General features: G+C 42.7%; 1 long non-coding RNA gene across 1 annotated transcript; it reads right to left on the reverse strand.

Annotated features, from left to right (window-relative positions):
- Positions 1-6,631: 6,631 nt before the first annotated feature.
- LOC127615139 (uncharacterized) lies at positions 6,632-8,177 on the reverse strand. The gene is made up of 2 exons (XR_007966825.1): positions 7,803-8,177; positions 6,632-7,138 (listed from the first exon to the last, which is right to left on the reverse strand). It is a non-coding gene; the product is annotated as an uncharacterized LOC127615139 (long non-coding RNA).
- Positions 8,178-8,269: the final 92 nt, after the last annotated feature.

Here is an 8,269-nt window from a genome sequence, read left to right on the forward strand (position 1 = left end):
TACTGCCTTTTGTTGATCATTGACTTCATACGGCATCCGCTTATTCAAACATTGCCAGTGAACATTTATTTCTACTTATTTAAAAGAGGCTGCCTCATTCTTTCATAATTAAAACCGTACCTCTCCAAGTACTCAAATCCTAGCTCACAGTTGCTACATTTAGCTTGCTGGCTAACTTTAGGTAACTCCCACTGAGAGTAACACAATTTATGTACTGAATTTCAAAGTCACTTTTTTTTTCTTTTTTGCTGCGGCCAGATTGTTCCACTTTTTAGGGCAGTGTTGTCTTTAGTCCTGAGATAAAATCTGAAGGGGAAAAAGCAGTTTTGATCATGAGCACCACTAGGACGGGGACACATAGATTCAAGCAATTTTAGGGGACACCTGCCTAATCTAATGAAACATGATCTACCGTAAGAACTGTCTGGATCAAAAGGTCTACCTTTAATAATATTAGTTTTGAGGTTCATTTGTAATGTATGATGTTCATGTATCTTTGGAGATGTCAAAGGTGCACACTGCAAAAGTGAAGGATGTGTGTGTGTGTAAAATAGCGTTATGTTGTCATTTCCAAAAACTGAGGTAAAGTGACAGCTTCCTGAGTGACAAATAAGTCACATTGCATGCAGCATCAGAAGCAGGTCATGCAAAACTTTATCTTCAGCAAACTCGCAGCAGGGCCACGAAGCGTACAGATGGCAGCCAAATGATTGGCCACTCTGCTTAAATGTGACCACATTTTGTGGAAATGTTTTTGCTGCCTTATCTCATATTTGGGGTTTGTGGAATAAGATAAGTACCTCAAACAAAGTTGACATGCCCACTGAAGCATCATGTCAGGGAGTCATTCAATACAAGGTGCTGCTACCTGCTCACTGATTTGTCGCTGGTGTTGAGTAGCTCAAGAAATACAAATTTTCAATTTTCTAAAAAAAAAAAAAAAAAAAGTTTTAAAGATCCAGTCAAACCTCAGTTTTCGAACGTCTCGGTTCTCGACCAATTCGGTTTTCGAGCAAAAATTTTTAGTTTTTTGTGCCTCGGATGACGAACACATTTCAGTTCTCGAACAAACTGAGGACACTTGAATGCACCATTTGACTCCCCTCGCCGTCCTTACGTGAGGAAGTGACGCTTCCTCGGTTAGACGAGGAAGTGACGCTTCCTCGTGTTGTTTTCCATTGTGAGCAGACGTGTTCAGGAAACATTTTTATTTTAAAAAGAAGGTGGTTTCGGTTTTCGAACAGCCTTCTGGAACGGATTATGGATGAAAACCGAGGTTTGACTGTATGAGGATCCCACTTGAGAGTGACAATGAGTGGGGTCCGAGGTCACAGATGGTGCACTTGACTTGTACAACCTGTGTTGTGGTTCATGTTTCATGGCTTCGAGGTCAAGGCTCTCAAGTTCTAAAATACCAACAACACCCAACCACGCTGATACTGTTATGATGGAACAAAAACAGGCATTCCTCATACTGGCGAGTATAGAAAATTAAACGGTATACGTGAACATGGCGTTTAGTGATTCAATGTTGTGAGACATAATTGTCGGTAGAGTAAGAGTTTTCTTACAATTAACTATGTTGTGCATCAGTCTCGATCTTATGATCGACTCTACCGTTGGGATGAGCTGTGGTTTGCACACAATGCAAACCAAACTCAGTTCGTGGGAAGAACATCCGTTTCCTGAAAATTGTCAGTTGCTGTTAGTTTCATGCTGGGTAAACCACAATTTTCAGAGAAATGAAGAGGTGTAACAGAGGTCTGAATGCATTGATGATTAAAAAAAAAACTATTAAGTGTGTGGTATGAGATTGCTTTGTGAGACAAAATTCATATTGTAAACCAATTCACTCAATCCAGAGAGTCAATGTACCGGTATATCTACAAATTTATTGTCGGATTTGGTACGCTTTTAGTTTTGATGTCTAAATCTCAAGCCATTCATCTTCCTGAACCCAAACCTGTCGTGTTTGCTTTCCTCCCCCACTTTGTCAACACACCCCAGCTCAGATTTCCTTCAGTTTCAGGGAATGTGTGCATTGGCGGCAAAGGGAAGTAGAAGAGAGCTTTGAGTGGTCACACTCTGTTAGTCAACTAAAACACAAGTCTTGTCCCCATCACCTGACCACCCTCCGCCTGCATCCATGAGTTGCTACCGAGCTGCAGGAATGTGACCACAGCAAGTTCCAAAAGTCGGTGTTCTTGGCTTAAGATATGAGAAAGCCAAAGGAGAAACTTGTATGCATAGTAGCGGCAGGAAGTAAAAGGAAGAAATGAGAGATGGGCGCTATGTGGCACACATCCCAATGAAGTCTGTTTTTCAGAAGATAAGATGAGCTGGACAATGCCGCCATTGTCCTAAACTGGGGTTGGAAGGCAATTCCCACACAAAACCAAATCAATGTGGAGTCCAGTGAATTCCATGCGTCACTCTTGGAAAGAGCCCCTTTGTCCAACCGGCAGGTAGAGGCTGGACTGGTCAGTGTAGAAATTATTCACCTGCTGAAAGTCAATTATTGAGCCTCCATTGTGTTTTATCGCTGTTTGTTTATAGCTGGTTGACTTTGTCACAATAGCGACCTCGGGCCTTTTCATTTAAATGTTTACCCATTAGCAAAGTTGAGCAAAACTGAGGGTCTGTGTTCCGGCTCCTGAAGAGCCATGTTACGTTTGGTTCCTATTTTGTATAACTACAAAGCTGCTTTATTTTGTAAGGTTAATTCGTTATTGTGAAGGGCACACCTGACTTTATGGGGTGAGACACTTCCGGTTGAACGTTACACGGGGAACCTCCAAACGATGGACTGCAACTTCGTGTCGTAGGCCAAGCACAGCCTGTATGTAAATATTTTATGTAAATGTATGCCATATTATTAATTTGTGGGGTGTGTTCAGCGTGTATTTACATAATGGGGCGTTCCTATTGTTTAATTCACATTTATGCACAGCGATTAGCATATTAGCTCGTTAGCTACACTTGCGTAACCACGCGTTCGTCACATGTCAGATCAGTGGGGCACTATGGCAAGCCATTTGAGCATTTATTCCAAATCTCTGATATCAAACATAAGTGTGTTACACTAGTTCGATCTCTTTCAGCACTAGTTCGACACTCGGCCACACTAGTGACACCGAATGTCGAACTAGTTGCACAGAAATCTTCACTAGCCACTCATTTTTGGCAACTAGTGCCACTTTTGTCCAACTAGTGCTGACAAAATTCTAACTAGTGACACCTGGAAGCACACAAGCAGATGGATTTTCCCAGCTAGTCAGCTTTTTTATGCCCTAGTGGCCCACTAGACCAAACTAGTGAGGTTCAAAGTCTTACTAGTTTACTAGTTCGGTTTAAAAAGTGTTAACTAGTGAAACGTGGATTGTTCTAACATGTTAACTAGTGGCCGATGATTTAGTGCACTAGTTAACTAGTGGGAGCTGAAATACCCACTAGTTAACTAGTGGAGGATAAAACATTGACAGTGCACTAGTTTAAGACCTTTAAAGCCTTGATATCCAACTAGTGAGTCCAAAAATGTTACTTGCTCACCAGTGATGCCCCAAATATCCACTAGTTCCACTAGTGCGACATTTTGACTTCACTAGTTCCACTAGAGAAGTCAAAATGTCGCACTAGTGAAACTAGTGGATGCCACCCTACTCACTAGTCAACTAGTTAAATGGTCGTTTGATTTAACTAGTTAACTAGTGATGGCAAAATGTTCACTTGTACAACATGTGAAACACTAATGGCTCACTGGTCACACTAGTTACGCTAAATGCTAATCAGGAGGCAGGACAGTGCCACAAGTGAACACCTCCTATTTGCTCCATGATAAGAGCACCACCTAGCAAAACATTAATCCTTTAGAACCTGATTCTGAGCTTTCACAATTATTTCCCGCCATTTGCGTAATATCTACAGTATACAGAAGGAATCAAGCATTTTTTACCAGTCAATGTATCTGTAGGTGATGTTTATTTATTATGTACACAGAGATAAAGAGTAATGGTACAGCTCTACAGTATCTTTCCACTTTTATCTATGTATGCTATACTAAATAAAATTAATATGGCACCATATAAGTCAAGTCCAGTCAACAGTATTTATAGAGCACTTTCAAACAGCCATCGCTGCATACAAAGTGCTGTACATGGAGCAATTTAACATGCACAATAAACAGTAAGACAAATCGGTAATAAAGGCGGTAGAAAGCACCGAACAGCAAAACCAAGAACAAATCAAAGTAATGCTGAGTCGAAAGCCAAATACAAGTGAGTTTTGAGGAGGGTTTTAAAGATGGGCAGTGAGGAGGCTTGCCGAATGTTCATTGGGAGGTCATTCCAGAGAGAGAGACCAGCAACAGTAAAGGCTCGATCCCCTCATAGCCTCAGTTTAGTTCTTGGTACTTCTAATAATGTCTGGTCCACAGACCTGAGGCGCCGGGCAGGTTATTATTCATTCATTCATTCATTCATTCATTCACTTCCGTACCGCTTGATCCTCACTAGGGTCGCGGGGGTGCTGGAGCCCATCCCAGCCGTCTCCGGGCAGTAGGCGGGGGACACCCTGAATCGGTTGCCAGCCAATCGCAGGGCACACAGAGACGAACAACGATCCGCGCTCACACTCACACCTAGGGACAATTTAGAGTGTTCAATCAGCCTGCCACGCATGTTTTTGGAATGTGGGAGGAAACCGGAGCAGGTTATTATTCAGAGATTTGAAAACAAAGAGGAGGATCTTGAAAATAACTCTAAAATGAATGGGGAGCCAGTGAAGGGATGCCAGAGTAGGAGTTATGTGCTCCCTCTTACGAGTACCAGTCAAGAGGCGAGCAGCGGCATTCTGGACCAGCTGAAGGCGCTTAATGGAGGACTGGCTGACTCCAAATTAAAGGGCATTGCAGTAATCAAGCCAGGATGTGACAAAGGCATGAATTACTGTCTCAAAGTCTTCATGTGAGAGGAGAGGTTTTATTTTAGCCAGCTGTCTAAGGTGAAAGAAGCTGGATTTAACAACTGCACCAATTTGATCGAATTTGAAATCACTGTCCAGTTTAAGGCCCAAGTTAGAGACTGTTGACTTAAGATAAGGAGACGGGGCCCAAGTCTACAGGATGGAATGTACAAGGGCCACTGGGACCAAACAATATCACCTCTGTCTTCTTTTCGTTGAATTTCAAGAAATTTTGTGCCAACCAGGTTTTGATTTCTTCCAGACAGGATAGGAGTGGCCTTAATGAGAAGGCGTCTTTCTTGCTCAGTGGGACATAGATCTGGCAGTCATCTGCATAGCAGTGGAAGGGAATACCATGTTTCCTTAAGATGGAACCCAATGGGAGCAGATACAGCGAGAACAGCAGAGGCCCCAGAATTGAGCCCTGTGGAACACCACATGACAGGGGAGCAGTGCGTGACTCAGAGCAGCCTTGGCTGACACAAAAGATTCTGTCAGCTAGATAGGACCTAAACCACTAAAGAGCACTGCCGCCAATGCCCACCAAGTGCTGCAAACGAGTCAGCAGAACAGTGTGATCCACTGTATCAAATGCTGCAGTTAAGTCCAATGAAACTAGACACACGTGGTCTCCAGAGTCATTTGCCAGGAGGATGTCATTAGAAACGCATAACAGGGCTGACTCTGTGCTATGCATCATCTTGAAACCTGACTGGAAGACCTCCAAGATTTTATTTTCATCCAAGAAAAGTTTCAACTGCATGTGCACCACTTCTTCCAGAATTTTGGAAATGAAAGGCAGTTTGGGAATGGGCCTGAAACAACACATCTGGATCAAGACCAGGTTTCTTAATCAAGGGTTGGACCACAGCATGTTTAAACTGTTGGGGAACTACACCCGAAGAGAGGCTGCTGTTGATATCCAAGACCGATGCACCAACACTCGGGAGAACCTCCTGAAAGAAGTGCGAGGGAAGAAAGTCGCAAGGGGAGCCAGATGGCTTCGTCTGGCAAACTACATCCTCCAAAAGCACCAAGGACACAGTTTCAAAAGAATTTAGTACATCTGAACATGGAACATGGACAGAGGGGTCAGATGCGGTATTTGAGACCGGAGTCCTAGCTGTAGCGACCTTATCAAGGAATAATCAGATGTTAAATGTTTGGGACTGGACTGTCATGTTTTCCCTTTGATAAATTCTGTCGGGGGGGGGGGGGGGGCGCAAGAGAATTTTTTGATTTCCTCGCTTCACTTTGTTTTAATGCATCATTTTCAATTTTCATAGTTTCATTGAAGGAAACGTTAGTTTTTCGGAGGCGGTCACAAACGCCTCTCGATTCGAACGGAAGAAAAGGCACGGACAAGGACAAAGATGGACCGGTGTTGAGAATGAAAACCCATTAATGGGAGTTTTAAAAACTTTTTTCAGAGCGGCAACAAAAACATTGAAGCTGTGACGCCGTTCACTGAACCAACAGCAAGTTATAACGTTGCAAGCACGTCTCCAGCAAAGCGCCATCTTGGGGTCGACCTTACCGAGGTCATTTCGGCGATCCACAAGGCACGCCATGAGCTTTTAAGAAAACTGAAGACTTTTGGGCGTGCCCGAGAGTGTGGAAAATAAGTTGCATGTCACAAAACCCAAGTGAACATTTACAAATTCAGCCAAAGTCACCAAGTAGAATGTTTATTGAATTTACAAAATATTTCAAGACCTAAAAAGCACTCAATGTGTTAGATTTTCAAAAGTACAAAGGTTAATTAGCATCCCTTTACATTTAAAAAAAAATATAGAAAAAAAGGGGACACACTCACTGGACATTTCAGACAAAGACATTGCCAAATATTATACAGCACACAGTGCGTTACTTCCTGGTGATAGTCCAGTCCATGAAAGACTTTGACGACTTGACAAAGCTTCTGCTGCACATTCAGACCATCAAACTCCAGGCGTCTCATCTTTGGACAAACCAAGTGGCATGGCCATTGAACTCTTCATGTCCAGTGAAGGGGCTCTTAGCGCACGCATCAGCACCATGTATTGTAGAACAGAGGGACAAAGGAGAGGGCCAGCAAATTGGAGGGGTTGATCCTGGAGCATGCGTTCATGACAGTCGTGTTGGCTGGGGCTGGGCTCATGGTGGATGCAGCCAAAGTTGTCGCAGTGTTAACGACCACCTGAAATAGAAACGGGCAAATAAGTTTCGGCTGCTAATAAACACCGGTAAGTCACAATGTTCCTCTACGAAGAGCTGGCATCATTGAGGAATTAATAGGGATTTTTTTTTAAATCACACAAACCAACAAAGAACCAAATGAGGAACACGAAAGTTTTTCTGCATACATCTAAAAGATTTGTCTGCAGATATTAATTTTGTTGCCGTTTCAAAATGTTTACATAACTTTATATGAATCATCAGTGCCAGCCATTTAAAAAAAAACGTTTAAAATAAATGGGCACCCAGTATTAATCGTGCTTTTAGTCAGACAAATAAGTGTCATAAGCACCACCTCCACTGAAATAGTCTTCCATTCAGGAATTAGGCAAGTTTAGCCTCAGCCTTACCAGAAAAACACCTGAATGGTTCTCAAATGACGGCTTGGGTGGGGAGTATGCAGTTTAGCGTTTCATTATTTTGAGCGCACATCTGAGAAGCAGACAAAATGTCTGTTCCCCAACTTAAACTAATTTGACACTGCTGTCCGTCAACGCCAAAAGCCTAGTTAACCACAAATGAACGCAACGGGCGTCCGCTTGTGAGAAACAAAGCCACTCCGAGTTGAGTTAATAATGTGTTCAACTTGAAATTAAAAAAAACTAAAATAAAAGTTTTCAACTTACTTGGGCTGAAAGCGCAAGAACCATGAGGAAAACACCAATGGTAACACACAGCTTCATCTTGTTTGGACCGAAAAGAACCTTGAGCGTCCAAGAGGCAATGAAGGTAGATAGTGGCAAGATGATTCCAATTGCAAGCCCAGCCCATATTTATACCCCAGACGACGTCACGCAGCGACGCCCCGACGTGTGCTGGGCGTTCACGTGTTGTCAGAAGCGTTCTGCCGATTTGAATGATAATGTTTTATATTTAATTTGTATTTTTTTTATGAAAGAGATAAATAACCTCACGTAAACTCGTTGTTTTGATATGTAGCACACCTTTCTGATCGTCTAAAGCGACACGCATGTAAAGCAGGTGAATAGTTCAGTAAATAACAATGTTTGTGAAAGTTGCTAATAGTGCCCTCGACCGGAGGGTGGTGACATTCTTTGCGCGAGTATTTATTTTGACCACATAACCTTTCCGT

Source organism: Hippocampus zosterae, chromosome 14 (genome assembly GCF_025434085.1).
Source record: "Hippocampus zosterae strain Florida chromosome 14, ASM2543408v3, whole genome shotgun sequence".
NCBI classification, from domain to species: domain Eukaryota; kingdom Metazoa; phylum Chordata; class Actinopteri; order Syngnathiformes; family Syngnathidae; genus Hippocampus; species Hippocampus zosterae.